The 21,544-nt window shown below is 35.1% G+C and overlaps 1 long non-coding RNA gene across 2 annotated transcripts in view; it reads left to right on the top strand.

Annotated features, from left to right (window-relative positions):
* LOC147824120 (uncharacterized) overlaps positions 1 to 19,836 on the top strand; it is a 49,852-nt gene extending 30,016 nt beyond the window's left edge. The window contains exons 2-5 of one of the 2 annotated variants that reach the window (XR_015442694.1): positions 1,203 to 1,296; positions 8,661 to 8,744; positions 11,363 to 11,496; positions 12,298 to 19,836. This is a non-coding gene — a long non-coding RNA (uncharacterized LOC147824120). Of the gene's footprint in view, positions 1 to 1,202; positions 1,297 to 8,660; positions 8,745 to 11,362 lie in introns of both variants that reach the window. The other variant, XR_015442693.1, reaches the window with a different exon arrangement.
* The last annotated feature ends 1,708 nt before the right edge of the window (positions 19,837 to 21,544 follow it).

Below are 21,544 nucleotides of genomic sequence, written 5' to 3' on the forward strand. Positions count from 1 at the left end.
TTAGAAACAGTTGTGGAAAGAAGTAGCAAACCGGAAGAATTATCTGAATAAAATGAGAGTTTAATACACTTGTATAATACAATGAGACACCCTGATAAATGTCTAATCAGAGTTTCAGAGTATAGCAGAAAGAATGAGGGAGAATAAATATTTAAATGTCCAGATTTTTAAACACATGAACCCTAGGTTTAGGAAGCCCAATGAATAACAAGCCATAAAAGGGGGGATTAAAATTAATGTTTGAAAAGAATGAAGAAAAAATGCTTAAAACAAGCCAGAGTTCTAAGAAATTTACACATAGAAGTCTTTCAAATATCCTAGGTGAGGTTAACTGAGGAACAACTGAAATGATATGCCCATGGTTGCATAGATAGGAAATTAGAGGACATTTCAGGCTTCTCTATTCATGCTCTTACTTACTTCTGATACTGGCTCTTGACAAGAGGTTGGAGATGTGCAGACATATCTTAATGAAATGGCAAAATGTCAAAGGCATTGAGATCTTAAAAGCAGTCAGAGAGAAAACACAGATAATCTAGAAAAGGAAGGCAAGTAAACAGATGACTTTTTAACCACACTGGTAACCAAAAGAAAGTACTTGAAAAAAATAATTTCTGATCCTATATTATCTCACAAGAGTGAAGGTAAAAAAAAGATATTTCAGGACAATAAAAATGAAGAGAGTTTATTGCTAATAGGCATTCACCAAAGGGAAAATTCATATACTTCAGACAGAGGGAAAATATTCTCAGATTTATAACAACATGTAAGCATTTTCTTGAATTAGAAGATCTAAATGTAGGAAGGTGAAGACGTCCCAAATACTAAATGAATCTAAAACCCATGATGAAAACTTTTTTTAAAACTCACTAAGTTTATTGGTACATTTTAGGTATACAATATGATGACATTCATCGTTGGAAATTTGTACCTTTATATGATACATCTTGGTTCTTACTTTTAAAAGATAAAACTATTCATTTAGAAGTTGTCATACTCTAACCAAAAACAAAAGAGTAGTCAATAAAGTAAATTGCAATAAATTACAACATATAAAACATAAGGATGCAGAAAGATGGAAGGATGGATAGATACACACCAGAAGAATATGTACTAGAAAAATCTGAGAATGCCGGGAAACCTCTTGTCTGCTCTCCGGTATGTTTCTCACTTTTGGCTTCTTTCTGCTGTCTATCCCACAGATATGGGAATTGTCTCATATGACTATGAAGGCCAAGAATCCCACTACCTGCCTTTGCAAGCTAGAGAACCGGAGAAGTGCAACATGTAATTCAGGTAAAGGAGAAAGGCCCGAGAAAAGTGAGTGGAGGATGATCAACCACAGTGTAAGTCCCAGGGTCCGGAGGCCCAAGAACCAGGGGTTTGGGTGTTGCAGGGTTGAAGAAGAGAGGTGTCTCAGCTCAAGAAGAGAGAGAAAGAACTTACCCTTCCTCCACCTTTTTGTTCTATTCTGGCCTACACCGTAGGGGAAGATGCCTGCCCACCCTGGTGCGGGTGAATCTTCCGTACCCAGGCTACGGACTCAAATGTTGGGATCTTCTTAAGTAACCCACCGCGGTCCTCCTAGAAATAATGTTTTACCAAGTATCTGCGTATCTCTCAGCCCAGTGAAGTTGGCACACAAAATTAGCTATCAGAAGTTGATACACTGACAAACTATCACAACTATCCGTTCAAATAATTTTGAAACCGATTGAAATCTCAAAATTTTGTTTTCTGTCTAAATTTCTGTAAATGTTCCATGGACTTTTGAAGGCAAATGTAATACTTCCAGAGCAAAAAATTCAATACAAGCATAAATTACAGGGCCAAAGCCCTGTATCTACATTGTTTACCTATTGGAGCTGACAAATACTAAGAAAAGTATGTAGAAGCTGCCCACAAAATTTGTTTTTCAGTTTCGTTTTGTAAGACAAAAGACTTTAAGTACTGTGAGACCATGTTATTAAGTATATGTTATGTCTTATAAATAACTATTATATATTCTTTGATGCTTCTGTACCCATCTTTGCTTTAATAATTATAGCCATGAGTTATAATCTGTGTGGAATTAATAATATCAATACTTCTCTTATGTTTATATATGCTTTATGCCTTTTAAACATTTATATCAACATTCTCTGATTGGCATCATAAACTAATTTTTTTATCTTTTAATAAAAATGTTAAAGATATTACAGAAAGATATTAAACCAATTTTGAATCTTTTACAATCTTGCCTCAGGAGATTTGGGACAACGAAATTTTTTCAAATTGTTTTATAATGTATAAGATTTTCTTCCAAAACACTTTTCATGCTTATTTTCAGTTTTTAAACTATTTACATAAAAATCATTAAGATTTAATTATATGTTTAACTTATTTCAAAGTTCTCTACCAGTCTATTATTCCAAATACTTGTTTTGAGATTTTCATTCTGATTATCATATGGAGCATGAATTCAAGGTTTTATTTTTCAAAATTGTCCTGTAGATTGCATATACTTTGAATATTTGCTCATCTGAGAATTATTTTTCTTATTTTAATTCATAAAAAACAATTACTTAAAATTATTAGCTTCAATCTGTTGAAAATTCTATGAACATTAATCTATGCTCTCAAAGCATTTAGTGTTGCAGTAAGAAATATGCGGATAATTTTGTCCTTTGTCTTTAACAAATAGTAGACCTACTTTTTTTTTTGGTACCGCAGCTCAAACTCTGGTCCTTCTGCTTGCAAGGCAGATGGCGTAACCACTGAGCTAAATCCCCGGCCCAGTAGATCTACTTTTAATCCTAGAAATTAAAATAAAGAAGTTGTCTTGTTGGGTCCAATGTGAGGAAGACTTTAAATTAAATTTGCCTGAAAATGTGTGATTGTAACTTTCTTATTTTAGTGTAGAATATTTTCTTCAATTAGATCTTTAATTATAGTTTCTAAATCTATTGTTATACATTGCTTTTCTGCTGTTTTAATTTGTTTTTCAAGTGTAACTATATCTCTTTCATGTTCTCACTTTTATTTTTTATAACATCACTTCATCTCATCTCCCTCCCTTTCCCCAGACTCAGAGAGATTCATAATTTAACCCTCATACTCTAAGTGAGGCAGCCCAGATCTTGCATTCAAGAAGGTGGAGTACATGGCTTCTAGCCTCATTCTCAAATTTGTTTTATCAAGAAAAGTGTTCTGTGTTCTATATACTATAATAAACTGTATATAAATGCTATAAAAAGTTTCCCTAGGAAGCAGTAAGTTGAAAATCATTCTTTTTTCATTTATTGTTGCCATCAACTCCCTCTCTCTCTCTCTCTCTCTCTCTCTCTCTCTCTCTCTCACACACACACACACACACACACACACACACCTCTGCAATGTGTTTATGGGCTGTCAAAGAGGAAACATACAATTTTGCCGAGGAAAATGAAGATTGTCCTGTGGAACTATATTTGAATTAAAATTTAAAGCTCAAAAGATTTGGCAGTGTGGATAAAGTTTGAGAAGAGAGGTAGGGAAGGTCTTCATCCTATTTCAGTGCAGACTTGATTTGAGCAATGAAAATTTTTCCTCTTCTGTGTTTATGATTATTTCCAACTTTATTCTTCTGAAATACTCAAGGTTCACATTCAATATGGAAGAAAATGTGTAGTCCTAGTGCCAGCCTAAGAAGAGGAAATGTGCAATAGCAGTGCTATTCATTTCACTTATTAATCAAATATATATTGAGGAATCACTATGTCTCAATTAGCAGGAATGCAGCAATGAACAAGAGAGACAAGGTCCCAACCGTAGAATATCTGCATTCCAGTCAGAGACATACAGTGACCCAGCAACAATGACACACAGTAGTAATTCAGATAATGATGAAGAAAATAGGGCCTGATAATGTGACATGAAAGGGGACATGGATTTTACTAATATGACCAACAAAGCCTCCTGAGAAGAGAGGATATTTGAACTTAGATTTGGGTAACCCAAAGGGGCCAGCCAGTTAGGATCTGAGAGATCAAAGCAAAGAGCATGAGTTGGGAGTGTGCTAAGGAAGGTTGCAGAAAGGTGAGGAAGCTGTGCAATGAACAGGCACTGCTGGAGCCCGTGCCTGGTTAGGACTGTACAGTAGTTTCTTCTTACTCTGTTTCATCAGTTACGTGTGGTAAAAATGAATGGAAAATTCCAGTAATGAATAAGTCATAATTTTTCATTTTCTTATAATTTTTAATTTTCATGCTGCTTTGATGTTTCTTATAAATTTAAAGTTTCTTATAATTTTTAAGCTTCGTGCAGTTATCCCGTGTCCCATCTAGGATATGAATCACCCCTTTGTCAGGTATATGTACCTTGTGTATGCTCCCTGTCTTGAGTCAGTTGAGAGAGAGATCCCATGCACATAACTTTTATAATAATATATTTTTGCAATTGTTCTATTTTATGAGTATTTGCTTTAATGTCTTACTACTCCTAACTTACAAATTAAACTCAGTATAATTGTATATGTATGTGAAAAAACAGCATGTATGAAATTTGGTACTGTCCTCAGTTTCAGTCATCCACTGGGGGTGTTAGAATGTATATGTAGGGAATATATATTGTTGTATGAGGTTGGTTAGGTGGAAAGGATCCAGAACTCCCAGAACTTTGTATCACAGGTAGAAAGCCAACCTGAATATTGCATCATGGGCCCTGTTCATCATCAGCAGCAAAGAATAAAGCAAGTAGCTTTAGTGGCCCAGTCCAGTAACTATGGGAGATGGGCAGCTGCAGTGGCAGTTGAGACAGAGGGGGTACCTGTTAGCTTGCTACTCAGGGGTAAAGAAGACGCCAAGCAGCTTTTACACTCCAGTTGTGCACATCTACCAGGAGAGATGAATTTTAAGCAGATATTCAGGAGGTCCCAGCCAGAGTCATATTGGAGTTCATGCCCTTTGTAAGCTTTGTCCTCTGATATAGTTTTCCCTGTAAAGTATATAGACAGCCTTCCCACTCTAGACTGTATGCTCCAGAAGGTGGAAATTTGCTTCATTCATGGCTGTGCCCAGTGCCTAGAGTAGCACTTGATGCAATATTTTGACCAATAAATAATATGCATCAAGTTAATGAATAAAAGAAAAGCAAGAGTCTCTGAATTTTCCACCTACTAATGTGTACTGGGAAACCAATAGTTAATCATTTTTGAAATGAAGATCCTTGCTTAATTTAACTACATGGTTCCAGATTGCCAATAAGTGTATAAAACACGGCCAAATGTTCTTTTCTATTCAGTCATATCTCATCAGTGTCAGCTAAAGACAAAAACCTCATTGTTGAGACATTTTTCAACAGAATTTTCTTTTAGTTATGGTGGAAATCTGAAAATAAAAATCCAGTCAACCTCAAGGATTTTTTTTTTGTGTGTGTGTGTGTGTGTATGTTAAAAATATATCAAAGTCTCAGTTTTGCTTCAGTGTGATTATTAAGTAAAACTTCTAACCAAGGAAGTAATTTTTCTCCCATGAAGCCTGATTGAATTAAGAAATGTAAGGAAAGCACTTAAAACATAATAAGAATGTCATTTGGTAGTTTATTAAGCTTTTGGTTCTGACATGCAGCCAAGAAAAATCATTCTCTATCTTTGTGAACAAAGGAGTGAAACTGACAGAATTTGTGATGCATGAAAAAGTCCATGTCATGCTTTGGAGAAGGGCAGTAACTTCATCTAGTCGCTAGTTCTTTTTTTTTTAAATCATTTTAAAGAGTTGATGTAAATACACAGCTCTCTCTTGACTTAATATAGGCCAGCATGTGTCATAGAAGGAAGTACAAGCAAGGATAAGTAAGATTTCCTCTCTTGATCTAAAAAACAAAAGAATTGCCTGTCGGAACTACTAAGAAACACATATGTTATTGTTTAGAAAGATTGCACTTGTAGATATTTTAGCATTTCTCCCTTTAGCCAGATAACTTAGAAAATCATATGCTGTCAAAAACAAGAAGATATCATTCACGACCATCACTTAAAAGGTTTATTATTTTCAGCACAACTAATCTAATATTAACTGAGTCTAGTTAGAAAACCATGTATTTTTTTACACATTTCAAGTTATTTTTACTCTATCTATCTATCTATCTATCTATCTATCTATCTATCTATCTATCTATGTATCTATGGCATACAAGAAAACATCAAACAAATCTTACTTGAAAATGATAATAATAAAACTAACATTTAAATATGAAAAGCACTTAATGATTGTAATGCCAGTTATAAAGTGCTAAGAATTAAATTGAGAACCAAACTGATTGTGCAAAAGCACATGTTTTGAAAAGTGTGTAAACTTAGTTGGGTATCTGGGTGCATTCCTATAATCCCAGCACACTGGGAGCCTGAGGCAAGAGGATCACAAATCAAAGATCAGCTTGGGCAACTTAACATCTTAGGGAGACCCTGTCTCAAAGGAGGGTGGGTAGGAGTAGGAGTAGAGCCAGGTGGGGTAAGGTGGGGTAAGGTGGGCTATAGCTCATGGCAAAAGCCCTGGTGCAATTCTTGGTATCACAAAAAAGTATAAACTTAGTAAAAACAAAAAAGGACCCTAGATTTCTCGCTATAATTGCTATAGAAGTGAAATGTTCTTTCAAGCATTATAGAATATTTTCTAATACTAAATGTGGTAACTATTACTTTGCTTCTCTTTTGGCACTGTATCAATATGAATCATAATGAAGTCTAGAAAAGACATAATAATTGCAGACAGGAAAAATGAAAACACTACATTGTTAGCAAATCTATACTGAGAACTAATGGTGGAATTGCTTATTCTAAATTTTAATGTTGGATTAAAAGATTATCACCTATCAAAATGTATTTCAGTCTATGCCATTCTGTTTCCATGCGTCATCCAATCCACTGTCACCTCTTTGCCTATGGCCTCCTAACTCATCTCTTTCCTGTTACTGTCTCACACCATTCACTCCTGAATAGCAACTACAGTGATCTTGAAACATGGCTCAGAATAAAGCCACTTTCCTTTTTAAAACTCCCCGGAATGTTCCTTTCCAAGAGAGACAAACTCAAAATCCCTGACCTTGGCCTAACAGATATCACCTGGTGGGCCTTGCTGACCTTTCTTCCTCTCTACCACACTTGATCTTAGCTGAGAAGTGATCTTCTCTACCATTGCTTTCACTGCTCACTCTAGTCTTCATACATATCAAACTCTTTCATTCCTCAGAGCCTTTACACTAGCTGTTACCTTTGCTTACACAGTTCTCCACCTACATCCACTCAAAGATGCCTTTCTCACTAATGAGCCCTTAGCTAAACACCACCACCACAGATGTTTCCCCCAATTACACCACCCAAGTGACCATAGCCATTTGACCATAGCACCCTGACATATTTTCATCATAGCAATAGTGCTACCTTCTTTTAGTTGTTCTTAACCTGTTTATTTGTTTACCGTGTGCTACACACATAAGAGACAAGTTCTGCTGCTATAAGGGACAAAGGATTCCCATACCAATCTCAATGGCTGCAAGTTCTGTAGTGATGTCTTGCATTTCATTCTTGATACTGAGATTTCTGTCTTCTCTGTTATTAGCTGGTCAGTCTTGCTAGAGATATTGGTTTTGATTGATTCTTTTGGAAGGAACAACTTTTTGTTTCACTGATTTATTATATTTCTATATTCAGTTTCGCTGCTAGCAATCTCATCTGCATCACTTTTTCTTTCTGCTTGCTTTGGGTTTATTTGCTCTTCTTTTTCTGGTTTCTCAGTGTGAACATAGGTTATTGATTTGATAATTTTTTTTGCTTTTTCCCAATGTAAATATTTACTCTCATACATTTGCCACTCAGGATTTGGAAGTGTGACTTCAGTTCCCATATGTTTAGAAATTTTCCTGTTGTCTTTCTAGCTATTTCTATTTCCTTTCTACTATGATATAGAACATACTCTATATGGTTCCAGTTTATTTATTTATATTTATTTAGGTTTATTTTATGACCCAGGATATGTTCTCTCTTGGTGAATGTTCCATGGGCTCTTGGAAAATATGTTCATTTTATTTGCTCTTGTTGGATGGAGTATTCTATGTATTTCAATTCAAAAGTATTGGTGAAGGGCTGGGGATTTAGCTCAGTGGTTCTGCCGCCTGCTTGACAATCTATATCATAGCATACTATCTGTTTCATTAATTTTTATAGCTGAGTAATATTCCATTTATGGATATACTACATTTTCTTTATGAATGTTTATGTTGTTTCTATCTTTTGACTATTATAAATAATGCTGCTGTGAACATTCACATGTAAGTTTTAGTGTGAATATCTTCTTCCATTTATTTTGAATATACGCCTAAGAGTAGGATTGGTGTACCAAAGGATAATCATATATTTAACATTTTGTGTTTGATTTCTCAACATCCTTGCCAAGACATATGTATCTAGATGTCCCCCCCAAACCTCATGTGGTCATAGGTGAGAAGTTTTGAAGTTGGCTGGATTAGGGTGGGTGAATGTGAATTAAGGAAGTGATACTGGGATTAATAATGTGGATAATGGAGGCCCCATCCAGTGTATGGATGGCACCAATCAATAGACTTGTAGCCTGATGGAATATAAAGAGATAGAAAGAAGGCAGACTTATTGCTGTTTGCTGCTCACTGCCTTCTGCCTGCCTTGGCAGGGACTATTTCTCCTCTGTGATGACTGTCTACAATGAGACCCCTCCTTGGAGCCAGCTGACTATGGCCTAAAACTTCTACAAACTGTGAGTGAAAATAAACCTTTCCTCCTTTAATTTGTGGATGTTGGGTATTTTGTCCCAGAAATGAGAAAAGTAACTAAGACAATGAGTCTAAATATTTATTCTAGTCACACTAATGAGAATAAGGTGATATATCACTGTGGTTTGACTTACACTTTCCTAATAACTAATGATTTTGAGCATCTTTACACATATTTATTGGCCATTTCTATGTTTTTGGTGAAATGTCTGTTCCAGTCATATTCTCATTTTTATATTGGGTTATTTATATTTTTTGTTATTGTGTTGTAAGTATTCTTTACGTAGTCTACAAATACCTTGACAGATACATAATTAGCAAAATTTATTACAGTCCATGGCTTATCTTTTCACTTTATTGATAATGTCCTTCAAAGTGGGAACATCTTTTATTTAGAGGAATTCCAGTGTATCTATTTTTCTATTGTTTCATGTATTCTTAGCGCTTGGACAACTGCATACCCATAGGCAAATGAAAAACTTGGACACGCTACTTGACACTATACCCAAAATTTAATTCAACCTGTGTTAAAGACTTAATGTAAAACCTAACATTAGAAAACTTATAGAAGAAAACATAGCATAAATCTTTGTGAGTATGGATTTAGCTCCTCTGTTTCTTACTGCTTTTTGGATTCCTCTTTTAGTTTTCTCTTGTACCACTCCAAGAGATTATAGTTGTATTTAGCAGGGAGGAGCAGTGACCATCTGTTTGATGCCACCTTGTCCAGACTGAGTGTATACTCTAATAAATACCTTTAAAGTGATCTAATGTAGCTCATCCAATCTTTGGGTTAATCTGCATAAGCAGCCTGGTGGGGTCATTTCCAGTGGATTTCTCTGCCTTGATGGCATATTTTGGGACTCAATCCATCCAATTTACCTTCTGCTTAACAGACTTTATCTCAGGTCATGAAAGGAGGTTGTGAGTTGTCAGGGAGCCTCTCATCTCTTTAGTTCTACTCCAGTTAAGTTTCTTTTACAAAGGGAGGTGTCATCAGTCATTGCTTTGTCAGGACAGTGGGAAAGGGGGAAGAGCGATGGGAGCTTCACACTGAGGATTAGGATTTGCCAACTGCTGTGGCTCTTTTCAGATATCCTCATTACCATTGCTGGGATCTCACACTTCCCCACTCAGTGTGTTGCTTCCAAGAAAGGAGGGTAGGCAGAACTCATTAGCTGAAATTTTGCCAGGGTATAATTTCTTTATTTGGAATGCAGAAATCTTATAATGCTGGCGATTATTCTTTTTATTTGATTTGACTGATAGAATGAGTTGAGGAATGTTCTGCCTGTAAAGACCTTATCTTTGTTTTGTGTTATCTGCAGATTAGTTCTGTTTTCAAAGTAGACATTTTGTACTGTATGGGTCTCATGCTTTGCTTTGGAAAATGGTGTCCCAGTGTAAGATAAAAATATTTCTTCATTCAAATAGTGTACAGAGCCATTTGGAAAACAGCTTGAATGTATCTCTCCAGATTTTTTTCTATTTCTTTGCATACACCCTACTTTCAACAAGTAGTTGTTTGTGTTACTCTATTTAGTTTGAATTGTTCTTATGTCCTATTTCTTGACTCTGTAATATCCATCCTCATATCTTTATTCAGTCTTCAGAAATGAGCCTCTGAACTTTTTTTGTTTATTTTAATTCATTTCCTTAATAACTATAACTATATGTAACTAACATTTTAGAATGTTTTTAATGAAACTTTAGTCCTGGAAGACTTTCAGAATCCAAATCATTAATTTTATTAATGCTAGTATATTATATTATGCTATGGAGTCATCTTCATGCAAAGGCTACAGCAAATTTATCAAGTATTGGAACAATATCCACATTGATTAGTTAACTAAATTTTAGTATATGAACCAAACAGAGAAATTTAGGCCTTAGATTTTATATATATATATATATATATATATATATATATATATATAGTGATAAACAGGTTAGATGCTCACCAAATCCCTTACTTCTTTACAAATACACAAACTGTTCATCTATATTTTTTAGTCTTTTAGCATTCAGATGAGGCTGTATGAATAGTTTTAACCAACGGAATTTAAGTATAATGATATGTGTCACTTCTAGACTGGGGTGAGTAGAAGCAATTGTGCTGTTCCACATTTCACATCCTCCCTTGCCTTGGTTCCCACTAGCTGCCTTCCAGCTTCCAAAGACCTTTAAACTATGTGGAAAAGCTGGTGGAGACACAACATGACACAAATGAAGGGGTTTAGACCACGCATCTTCCACTTTTCATGACTAATGCTGAAGTATACTATTATTTTCAGTTGTTAGCAGGCTGTGACTAATACCTGTTTTATTATTTATCCAAATATTTCAATAATTATTATTTTTTCTGTGCATATAATCTATAATTTTGAAGAATGTTGAGTTACTTTCAGTTCCTTCAACTTTTTATAAACTCCACATTAAATAAAACCATATATATTTATTTATTCATAATTCTGGGTTGATTAGTCCCTAAATTTCAGGTAGGAAGAATGCATTTCCTTAGAAGTTCTTGCCTTTTAAATAGTACAGAAACTGTGATTAAGATCTAATTGTGTTCATTAATTTTACCCTGACTTTTTTGCAGATGCCAAAAGATGCCTGGAGACAAATGTTCATATGACATTTTGTATCCTTTAGGGAAGTTTTATACATCAGACCCCAACCAAATTTCTAAACTGTTTCGAACATTTCTGGATTCACAGAAAAACTGGCAGGAAGGTATAAAATTTTCCCATATACTCTGTCATGACACATGAGTCAACTCTCCATTAACAAAATTCACATCAGGGTGGTACATTTGTTACTATTTTTTGGCACTGGGGATCGAACTCAGGTCCTTGCACTTGCGCAGCAGGCAGAGAAACTACTGAGCTAAATCCCCAGCAACATTTGTTACTATTGATGAATGTAGGTTGACATCGCATCACCCCAAATACACTATGTCTGTCTTTATGCTGTACAGTCTATGAATTTGAACAAATGAACATGATGTGTGTAATCATTATGGTATCATACAGATTACTTTCACTTCACTCTGTGCTCTGCTTATTCATCCTTCTCTCCAAACCCTGGAAAACACTGATATTTTTGTAGTTTTGCCCTTTTCAAAATTTCATCTAGTTGGAATTATAAATAATGCCTTTTTTATATTGATCTCATTCTCTTAGTAATAGGTTTTTTGTTTCCTCCATGCCTTTTATTGCTTAATAGTTCACTTATTTTTAACATTGAATAATATTCTTTTGTCTGGATGTACCACAGTTTATTCATTCACCTACCCTAGGACACATTGGTTGCTTTCATTTTTTGACAACTTTGAACAAAACTGTTATAAACATGTAAGAAAGGAGGTTAGACAGAAAACTCATTAGCTGAAATTCCTCCAGCCGATGATTCATTTGTGTGGAATGCAAAGATATTATAATACTAGTGATTATTCTTTATATGTGAATTTGATTTAAAAGAATGAGAGGGATTTCCTGCATAGAAGATATTATCTTTGTTTTGTGTTATCTGTAGGATATCACTGTTCAGAAGATTTTTGTGTGGACATACATTTTTAACTTCTTTTGGTCATACCAAGGAGTACAATTGCTGGAGTGTGTGGTAAGAGAATGTTTTATTTTATAAGAAATTTTAAACTGCCTTTCAAAGTGGCAGTATTATTTTGCATTCCTACCAGCAGTGAATGAAAGTCTCTGTTGATCTATTTCCTCTCCAGCATTTGGTATTTTCAGTGTCCAAGATTTTGGCCATTCTAGTAGGTTATGGAGTCATATCTCACTGCTGTTTTAATAAATGTCTTACTACTGACATATGATGTGAAACATCTTTGTACATGTTTATTAGTCATCTGTGAATCATCTTTGGTGAGTTGTCTGTTAAGGTTTATGCTTAATTTTTTATCATTTATCTGTTTATTGTTGAGTCTTAATTGTCCTTTGTATATTTTTCATAACAGTCTTCTTTCAAATATGTCTTTTGCAAATATATTCTCCTTGTTTTTGGCTTTTTAAAAATTCTCTTTGGCAGAGCAGAAAATTTTATTTTAATGAAGTCCAACTTAATGTTTCTCACTTTCATGGATTATGCCTTGGGTGTCATCACCAATTTGAAGTCATCTAGCTTTTCTCCTATTGTGTTCTAGGAGTCTTAAAGCTTGTTTTTTTTTTGCAGTACCAGCAATTGAATTCAGGACTTTGCACTTGTGAGGCAGGCGCGGTGCCACCGAGCTAAATCCTGGCCCTTAAGCATTCTATTTTTCACTTAGATTTGTAACCCAGTTTCAGTTGCATTTTTTAAAGGGCGTAGGGTTAGGCCTGTACATGTCCAATTGTGCTCCATTGTGTTGCTTTTGCTTCTTAATTGACAGCTAGTTGATTATATTTATGTGCATCTGTTTCTGGGCTTTCTGTTCTGTTCCATTCTTTTATTTGTCTATCCTTTTGAAAAATAATACGGATTTGATTGCTATATTTTAATAGAAAGCCTTAAGGCTGAAGTCTCAGTCTTTTTTTCTCCTTTAGTGTTGTTTAAACTAATTTTGCTCTTTCAACATCTGAAAGATAAGCCTGGAAACCAAGACTCATGCCATTTTAATCCTTTAGGAAAGTCTTGTGCACTGGGTTGTCCCATGAAGCCATGTTTGTCAAGATGACCAAAGACCCCCACTTTGCCATATTCAATGCTCTGTCCTCGGTACTTCAATTTCATCCTTTTTTTATCAGTATACTTTCTTCATGTGGCTTTGGAGACATCATTTTTCTGTGACTTGGCCTTCTTCCCTTATTCTGTTCTTGGTCTCCAGTCTATTTTCAATACTAGACAATTACTTATTAAATTTGATTTAATTATGTTAAGTTCTTGCCTCAATAATGAGAATTTTTGGTCATTTAGTCACAATCAAGACCAAAATCCTTATAATGGCCTACATGTTCTTATATATTCAGAGCTCTGCTTACTTATTTGGCTTCATTTCTTACTTTCTTTCCTTTTCTTTTCTTTTCTTACTCTATTCCAGACACTGCTTTTCTTGCTTCTCCTGGGACCTGGCAGGTTTTCTCCTAGTCTGTGCACTAGCTGCTCCCTTTGGGAAGAAAGCTCCTCCCAGATACCAAACTGCCTTAACTTAAAGTTCTAACTCAAATGTTAACTCCCTGAAGGGCATATTCTAACTGTACCACTTAAAATTATATCTACTTTTCCCATTTTAGCTTTCCTAGTTCCTCACCCTGCTCTGTATAATTTTGTCTTGCACTTATAATTTGTAATACATTATATACCTTACCCTTATGCTACGGTTACTTTTTATTAACAGCCATAATTCCTATCCCTGGTAGAATATACATTCCGTCAGGGAAGAAATCTTAGTCTTTTGTTCACTGATGAATTCATGAGCCAAGGACAATATCTGGCACATTCTACATTTTCAATAAGTATTTATTGAATAAGTGAATAAATGAATCCTCCCCCTGAGAAAGTCAAAGTCATCAATGATACTAGAAATGATAGTTTGTAATCATTATGAAATAGTGACTTTGATTTGTTTATATGAAAAAGAAATCATCTAACAGATGATGGGAAGATTCACAAAACACTCAAATATGCAGACTGACAATAAATGTGTAAACAGCCAGCATTTTTAATCTGCATCAGAGGAACTTTCCCAGTAGCAGAAGGTCCTTGATGCTGAGGCATAAATGGAAGCCAGCACTTCAACCTAATTAGATTTTACAATGAAGAATATGAACAAATCAAGGCTTTGTGACTATTTTCAATGGCTATTAAAATACACTATTCATATTAATATCATAAATCATACTTGGAATGTATTTTTGATTTGCTTTATTAGCCCTGTGGTTTCATTAATATACCTATTGACTGCTTTAAAATTACTATCTAAAAATTGCTTATCCATGCGGCTTTTAAGGTAATATTTCTTAAAATGTGTTCCAAGAAATGTTAACAAGAATTTCATGAAAAAGTTGGCTCTAAGTTCAGGTACATTTGGAAGATACCAGATTATACAGATTTCTTTACTACATGCTACATATGGACTTGAGTTTCCATGAAAAAAAATTTGATGGACAGCATTTACCAAATGTATTTGATCCTAGAAACTTTTAATCAAATTTTGGGAAATAATGCACATGTAAAAATACGATCTAGTATCAGATTTGTGCCTGTTATCATTCATTTCTTCACAAATCATTACTCAGTAACAATATTTTGAAGGATGTCAGATGTATGAATCGAAAGGTTTGGAAGATATACATAGAGTAGATAGAAAGATAAACACATATAATATACTGATATAGAGGACTGGTGGCATAACAATAGCCAAAATTTGAAGGAAAGATGCTGAGCACCGAAGGAATAGAAGCACAGAAAGAATGGAGAAAGGATTGGAAAAAATACAGTATAATTAATGCTTCATAGTTCTACTATGCACCCAGAATGAAGATTTGGGGCAAAAATGGAAAATTTTGGGGCAGCCTCAGAGTTTATGTCTCATAGAAAGTGAATAAGAATGAGGTCGCCTTTCTTATTGCTCACTTCCATTTCTTCAAAGTACATTTGTACTAAATTTCTCAAGGAGAAGCAACATGCACATTTCATGCAGTATGGTTGATTTTTTTCCCTAACAACAAAAGAGCAATTTGCCTCAGGAAATTTGATTCTTGTGACATTTGTTACTTTTTACCATTTCAATCCAGTGTTCATTCTCAGATTCCAAAGTACCTCTGATTAACAACACATGTGTGACATCATTGAAAAAGCATAATGTGCATGTCATGAAACATTCCTTAAAGACAGTAATATGAAAAAGAGAGTTTGCCATTTGGGGGAAGATGTCAACAAATCCTCAACAAAGACTGGTTGAATTTATTGGAGGAAAAAGGATAGATTTTTTGCAAAGTTTATTTTGTTTCAAAATTGAAAGATTCTCTATTTTGAGTTATTAGACTGTACCATCCTAAAATACCTGGAAGTATAGGAAATGATCAGATACTTTTGAATAGATCATTAAATGGTCTACAAATAATTATATATGTATATATGATTACACCTATATGTATCCATTTGTTATTTAAATTGTTCACCTAACTAATCCTATTTCTTTGAATTAACAATTTTAAATCAGGTTGCTAGAAATTTATGGAGAGGGAGTATATGAGAATGACATGTATTTTGAAGGCAGGTTGCCTTCTGACCATCTCTTATCATGTCATTTAGCAGTTAATTTATATGGTTTTTCAGGATACCTGGTTAGCTTGGTATCTATTATTGTATGGATATCCTCAGCACTTTTAGGTTCATGTTGCTGAAGAATGTAGTCAATTGGTATCTTTTCCACATTGGGCATTAGTCTTCATGGAGCTTCCGCAGAGTCTGACCATGCAAACAAAGGGAGTGCTTTTACAACCCAGTGACTCCTGCTAGCTTATAAATAGTCATCTTGTTTTTAAGGTAGGGAGCAGAGTCTATAACATAATAGTTCCAGCTTAGTTCATTGCTTCTGCCACCTGCCTTCTGGCTTAATGTTGGAAGCAAGAAGCATGCAATTAAGTGAGGAAATGAAAATACATGACATTATTCTTTGCACATTATAAAGAGCCTGGCAGAAAGAGTGCTGGTTGTTGAGACCTAGTGACCCCATGGAAAATGCACCTTTACCCAAGAAGATGCTGGGACTGAGGTAGGGACCTGGGGTTCCACTGTCACCTAACATATACCTATTCGTGCTGTAATACATCTTTATTTCCTTTCTGACTTAAAAAGACATAAAAGAAAAAGATTTCAAATAAGCAGGTACAATAAATTGCATGTACAACTCTATCAATGCCCAGGACATTCATTCTTTAATTATTTGTAGAGTCAATACTTAAATTTGAAAACAAGGAAATACAGTCACAGTGATATATTTTAGCTGATTTTTTGGAAGGTAAGTTCTAGAAAAAGTAATGACGAGAATAATACTTTTTGAACAATAATTTGGAAATTATTTTGTAAAAAACAAATATTTTAAAGCTCACTTAACTTTCAAAATTGCTTCTTTAAAATGCTTATGTAAGCTCCTTTGGGTTCACTTTATAATAGTTCAGTCATGCTAAGTGGACATAAAAAATAGGTACCAGTAGATGGATACTCTATTGCAGTAGTGGTGAAGCTATGGGATGCACATTGCTTTTCTTTTAAGACAAAAGATGTTTTTTCCTATTTCAAATTAAGGAGTGAAGGGAGGGGAAGGGGAAAGGAAAAGAGGGAAAGGAAAAACTATGAGAAAAGAAAAAAAAATGGAAATGAAATCTATGTAAATAGGGAAGGGTGGAAGGGGTGAAGGGTGCACAGGTAATGGGGAAAAAATAAGAACCAAGATCCATCATGTACAGGTACAAGCACCCAATGATAAATGTAAATGAATTGTACACCTAAAATGTACCAATAAAATGTACCAATAAAATTAATTTTAAAAAAAGATGTTAGTGTATGAGTTGTTTTTTGTAAACAAAAACTTCAGTATTCAGGTTTAATTGCCGCATTGGAACTTTGCAATAAATATGTGGGTTTGGGGCTATGGTTTGCATAGTACTCTCTAAAAGGTTTGCCATCACCACTCTATTGTGTTCTATACTTAAGGTATTCTTCACCTTTCTGATGGAGATTTGAGAGTAGGACATGATTTGTTGTTTGTCATAGAGCTTGGGAGAGAGCATGACTCAGCTGGGAGAGAATCTCAGAAGCCTGCAATTTCAGACTAAGATTTAATCTAGTTAATAAAGGCATCTTTTAGATGTGCATATCATTTCAAGAGAATAGTCTTACAAATCATTCTACCAAGCAGAATTAGGACATGCTGCAGAGAAATTGCAGAACAATTTATTATATGCAATATTTAAAAAATATCAACATGGTTGGGAAATTTGTATACTATTTAAGAAACTGAGCAATGTTTTTCATAATAAAAGCCAATCATTGATATCTGTTGAAACAGGTTATGGAGAATGTTGCTTGTGGGTCTTTTTCACTTAGCAGAAATGTACCCCAAAGCAGGTAGAGTAATAGGAACTTCTGGTCAGCAGTCCAAAGGTGTCCCACCTTGGGAAACTGCCTCATTAAAACTGGGCACACTCAAAGATGAAGGACTCAGTAGCAAATTGATACTTCAACTGTTTAACATTTGTTATAATTTTGCTAATTTTAAGTTGCAACACTAATATTTATGAATTAGCAACAAAGCTTGCATACTTGTAAATTGCTAATCCCAACACTGCTAATAGCAGTAGTAACTTAATCAAATTTCTGTTTAAACCCATTTCTTTATCCTGATTCAAATTGTGATGTCATATTACTCAGCAAGTACAGAACAGATTATAAGCATCTATGTAATAGATGCTACAATGGCCTGGTAGGTGCTAGCTGGAACCACTTTATCTAGGAGAGCAGCTGGAAGATGGCTTTCAGCTATAGTTCCTCTTAACTGTCTTCCATGAAGACAGTTGCCTCACTGGAGAACATATTTCCTTCAAAGTTGCTGTACAAGAACCTGGTCTCTCACAACTAGGGACTTGTAAGGAACACAATTGGAAAATTGGTGACATGGAGGTCTGGGAAAGAGGTATATGGTTTAGATAGCTCCAAACGGTCTAAGACTGATATTTGCATCTTGTGTGAATCTTAACCGATGTCAACCTTGGCAAAATAAGAGTTTACTAATAAGGCAGATATTATGGCCGCTTTCGTGGTTATTGGTCAGCCTTTTCTGCACGTCATCCTTGTCATTTTCCACTGGGCTCATGAAAATAGCGGCTACAGTGGCAGTGATGGAGCTTATGAATGGGACTGGTAACATAAACACCCACTTCGGCTGAGCTGCCTATGGCCTCTGCCCAATCTGCCAGTAGTAAAGATCAATATTGAGTCTGCAACATGGCGTCATTCTCTGGGGTGATGAACTTGAGACCTTACAGCAGATTTATTTCAGGTAACCCCTTCCACCGTGGAATAGGGCAGTATTTTGTTCTTGTTGGAAAAGATTCTTACTCTGGATATGCATTTTCTTTCCCTTCCTGCAATGCTTCTAAGAAAGCCACTAATTATGAATGTACAAAATGTTTTACCCACTGTTATTATATTCACACATTGTTGTTTTCTCATTAAGGAACTCACTCATAGTAAATGGAGTGGGACAATAGGCCTGGACTCATCATATTTACTGCTCATAGCAAGTTCTCCCCATCCTGAAGCACCAGACTGATAGATTGGGGAAGACGCTTTTTGAAAATTATGGCATCTTTTAGCTTGAGAGGCTACGGATTTCCCAGGAAGTGTATGTGTTCTGTATCAGCATCCAATACATGATGCTATGTCTTCCACATAAAGTAATCATGGGTCTAAGAATTGAGAGGTGGAAATGGACACATTTTGCACTAGCAAAAGTTTTGCTTCCTATCCTGGCTACATAAGGCTTTGTTTGAGAAAAACACTTCCACAAGGGATGCAGCAATTATTTAGCTGAACTGGAAGTCAGTACTGTCACTCAATTTAGAGGGATTTGTGAAATTCTAAATTTACTTTTTCCCTGGATGCAGAATTATTTTCCATCTCCTCCATCTCTGATCAATATGTTTGTCTTCTAGAAACTTATTTATTATCAGAGAGTGAGCGAGCAAGAGAATGAGAGAGTGAGAGAGAGAGAGAGAGAGAGAGAGAGAGAGAGAGAGAGAGAGAGACCTCCTAGTTGATTGTTAAGAGAAAGATTGCTATTATTTATCTAATTCAGAGCAGGAGCAACATGCTTGCCAGGAAAAGCCCAGGATTTCAGCCAGATGAGCAGCTGTGTTCAAATTCCAGTTCTTTGCTTTACTAGATCACTTAATTTCTCTGCACCTTAGTTTTCTTCTCTGTCAAACAGGGATGATGGAAGCTGTTGAGAGTATGAAGTATTTCAATAAGGCAAAGCATATCAGATTCAGCAAAGTGCTTGGTTGGCCATCAGGAAGAGTGGTCTTAATTTACACTTGTTGTCTTGGAATAATTATTCATAATTACATTCATCAGTGCTCATAACTATAGTAGTTATTATATTAATTATTAATGGCACTCCCTTTCACTGTCAGAAGTTTGAAAGACAAAGTATATGTTCACTGAAATCATCATTATCAAATGTTAGTTTGCACTCTCCGTTTTCTTATTGCTGAAAGTTGAGAAGATTGTCATGACATGGAATTTAGGAATTGTTCTACTTTTGTCTAGAGAATTTATGTTTTAGCTGCTAACTTCAACTTGTAGTTTTATGGTGAATATAAAAAGGAGATGTGTTGACATCTCTCCAGTGAGGAAAGTATAAATTGATGCTCTCATTCCAGACGTTGACTTTATTGAAGAGGACGCATTATGGTGAGGGTTTTTGAGGCCCTAATTTAGATACCGGAGCCCTGATCCCTAATGGGATGCTATTTGGAGACAGGCTCTTTGGGAGGTAATTAGGGTTAGATGGCATGTGTTTTAATAATGGTATTAATGTTTTTATAAAAGAGGAAGAGAGACAATACTGTATGAGAACAGTGAGAAAAGCTAATATCTTCAAGCCAGGATCCATCCACATAAACATTTTGATCACAAACTTCTAGCCTCCAGTACTAAGAGGTTGAAAAATAAGTGTTGGCTTTTAAAAACCGCCTCATCTATAGAATTTTGTTATAGTAGCTTATGCTTACTGAGATAGGATGACTTACAACAGGTGACTAAATTAATAGGAAAAGAAAGAGTTCCTGAAGAAACCTTAAAATGAATAAAATATAATCCACCATTTAAACATTAGGATGTGAAATGTTTAAAAATATTCCAGAGAATTGCCATGGTCACCTATTTAAAACACTTGATCTGTGAAACTGCTGTTGCACACAGGATGTTCCGCTATGTAGGGCCTTCAAAGGCTTGATCAGGATGCTCCCCAGAGGTTGGAGTCAGCTCATGGGCCCACTCATAGCCTCTGAGGACATATTTCTTATCGTTTCTTCTCTAGACACTTTGGAGAAGGATGATCTGTCAGGATATTTATAGATGCCTTTAGTGTGATGAGTGATTTCCACAGGTAACGGATGGCTCTTTAAAAATATGGCCTCAAGAAGAGAAAAAAAGTTGAAGGGTGTCATTTGCAAATAGAAGATTGCTATATTTGGGTGGTTTGAGGATTATGACAAATGTCAAGGACTGCATACCACGTGAAAGAAGCTTATTATGGCCGAGCACACAGAATGCCACAGTCAAGGTTGAGTGGCTGATTTTGTTGCAAACAATAATTTTCAGATTATACAATTTGAAAATTTTAATTAGCCATGGATCTTTATGGATAACATTTCCATTCCTCTTTATGACACTGTAAATATAAATTACAAATTAGATTTTGCTTCAGTAATCTAAAAAATCAAAAAAAGTATTTGAGTATGACATTGATTGTTTCCTCCTCAAATGTTAATTTTGAAAATTCATGTTCAGAAGAATTAATGGCCCAATCCTTTGGTCATTCTGCATTTCTAAATCGCATTAAATTTAATGAATTCTGAGAAAAGAGGGTCTTTTCAGTTTGACTGAAATTTTACTGTTTAATACAATGAAATCCAGTAAAATATGTAAGTTGGTTGGTGATGTGCATTTGTGAAATGGCAGCTGGATTCATACACAAGATTTTCATTGTTGGGATTGTGACATTAACAACATGAGAAACAAAATTTAAAAGATCCATTTAGTGTTCTGGGTTTAT

Source organism: Heterocephalus glaber, unplaced genomic scaffold (genome assembly GCF_053883595.1).
Source record: "Heterocephalus glaber isolate CG9 unplaced genomic scaffold, H.glaber_assembly_v1.0 deba00001553, whole genome shotgun sequence".
NCBI lineage: Eukaryota > Metazoa > Chordata > Mammalia > Rodentia > Bathyergidae > Heterocephalus > Heterocephalus glaber.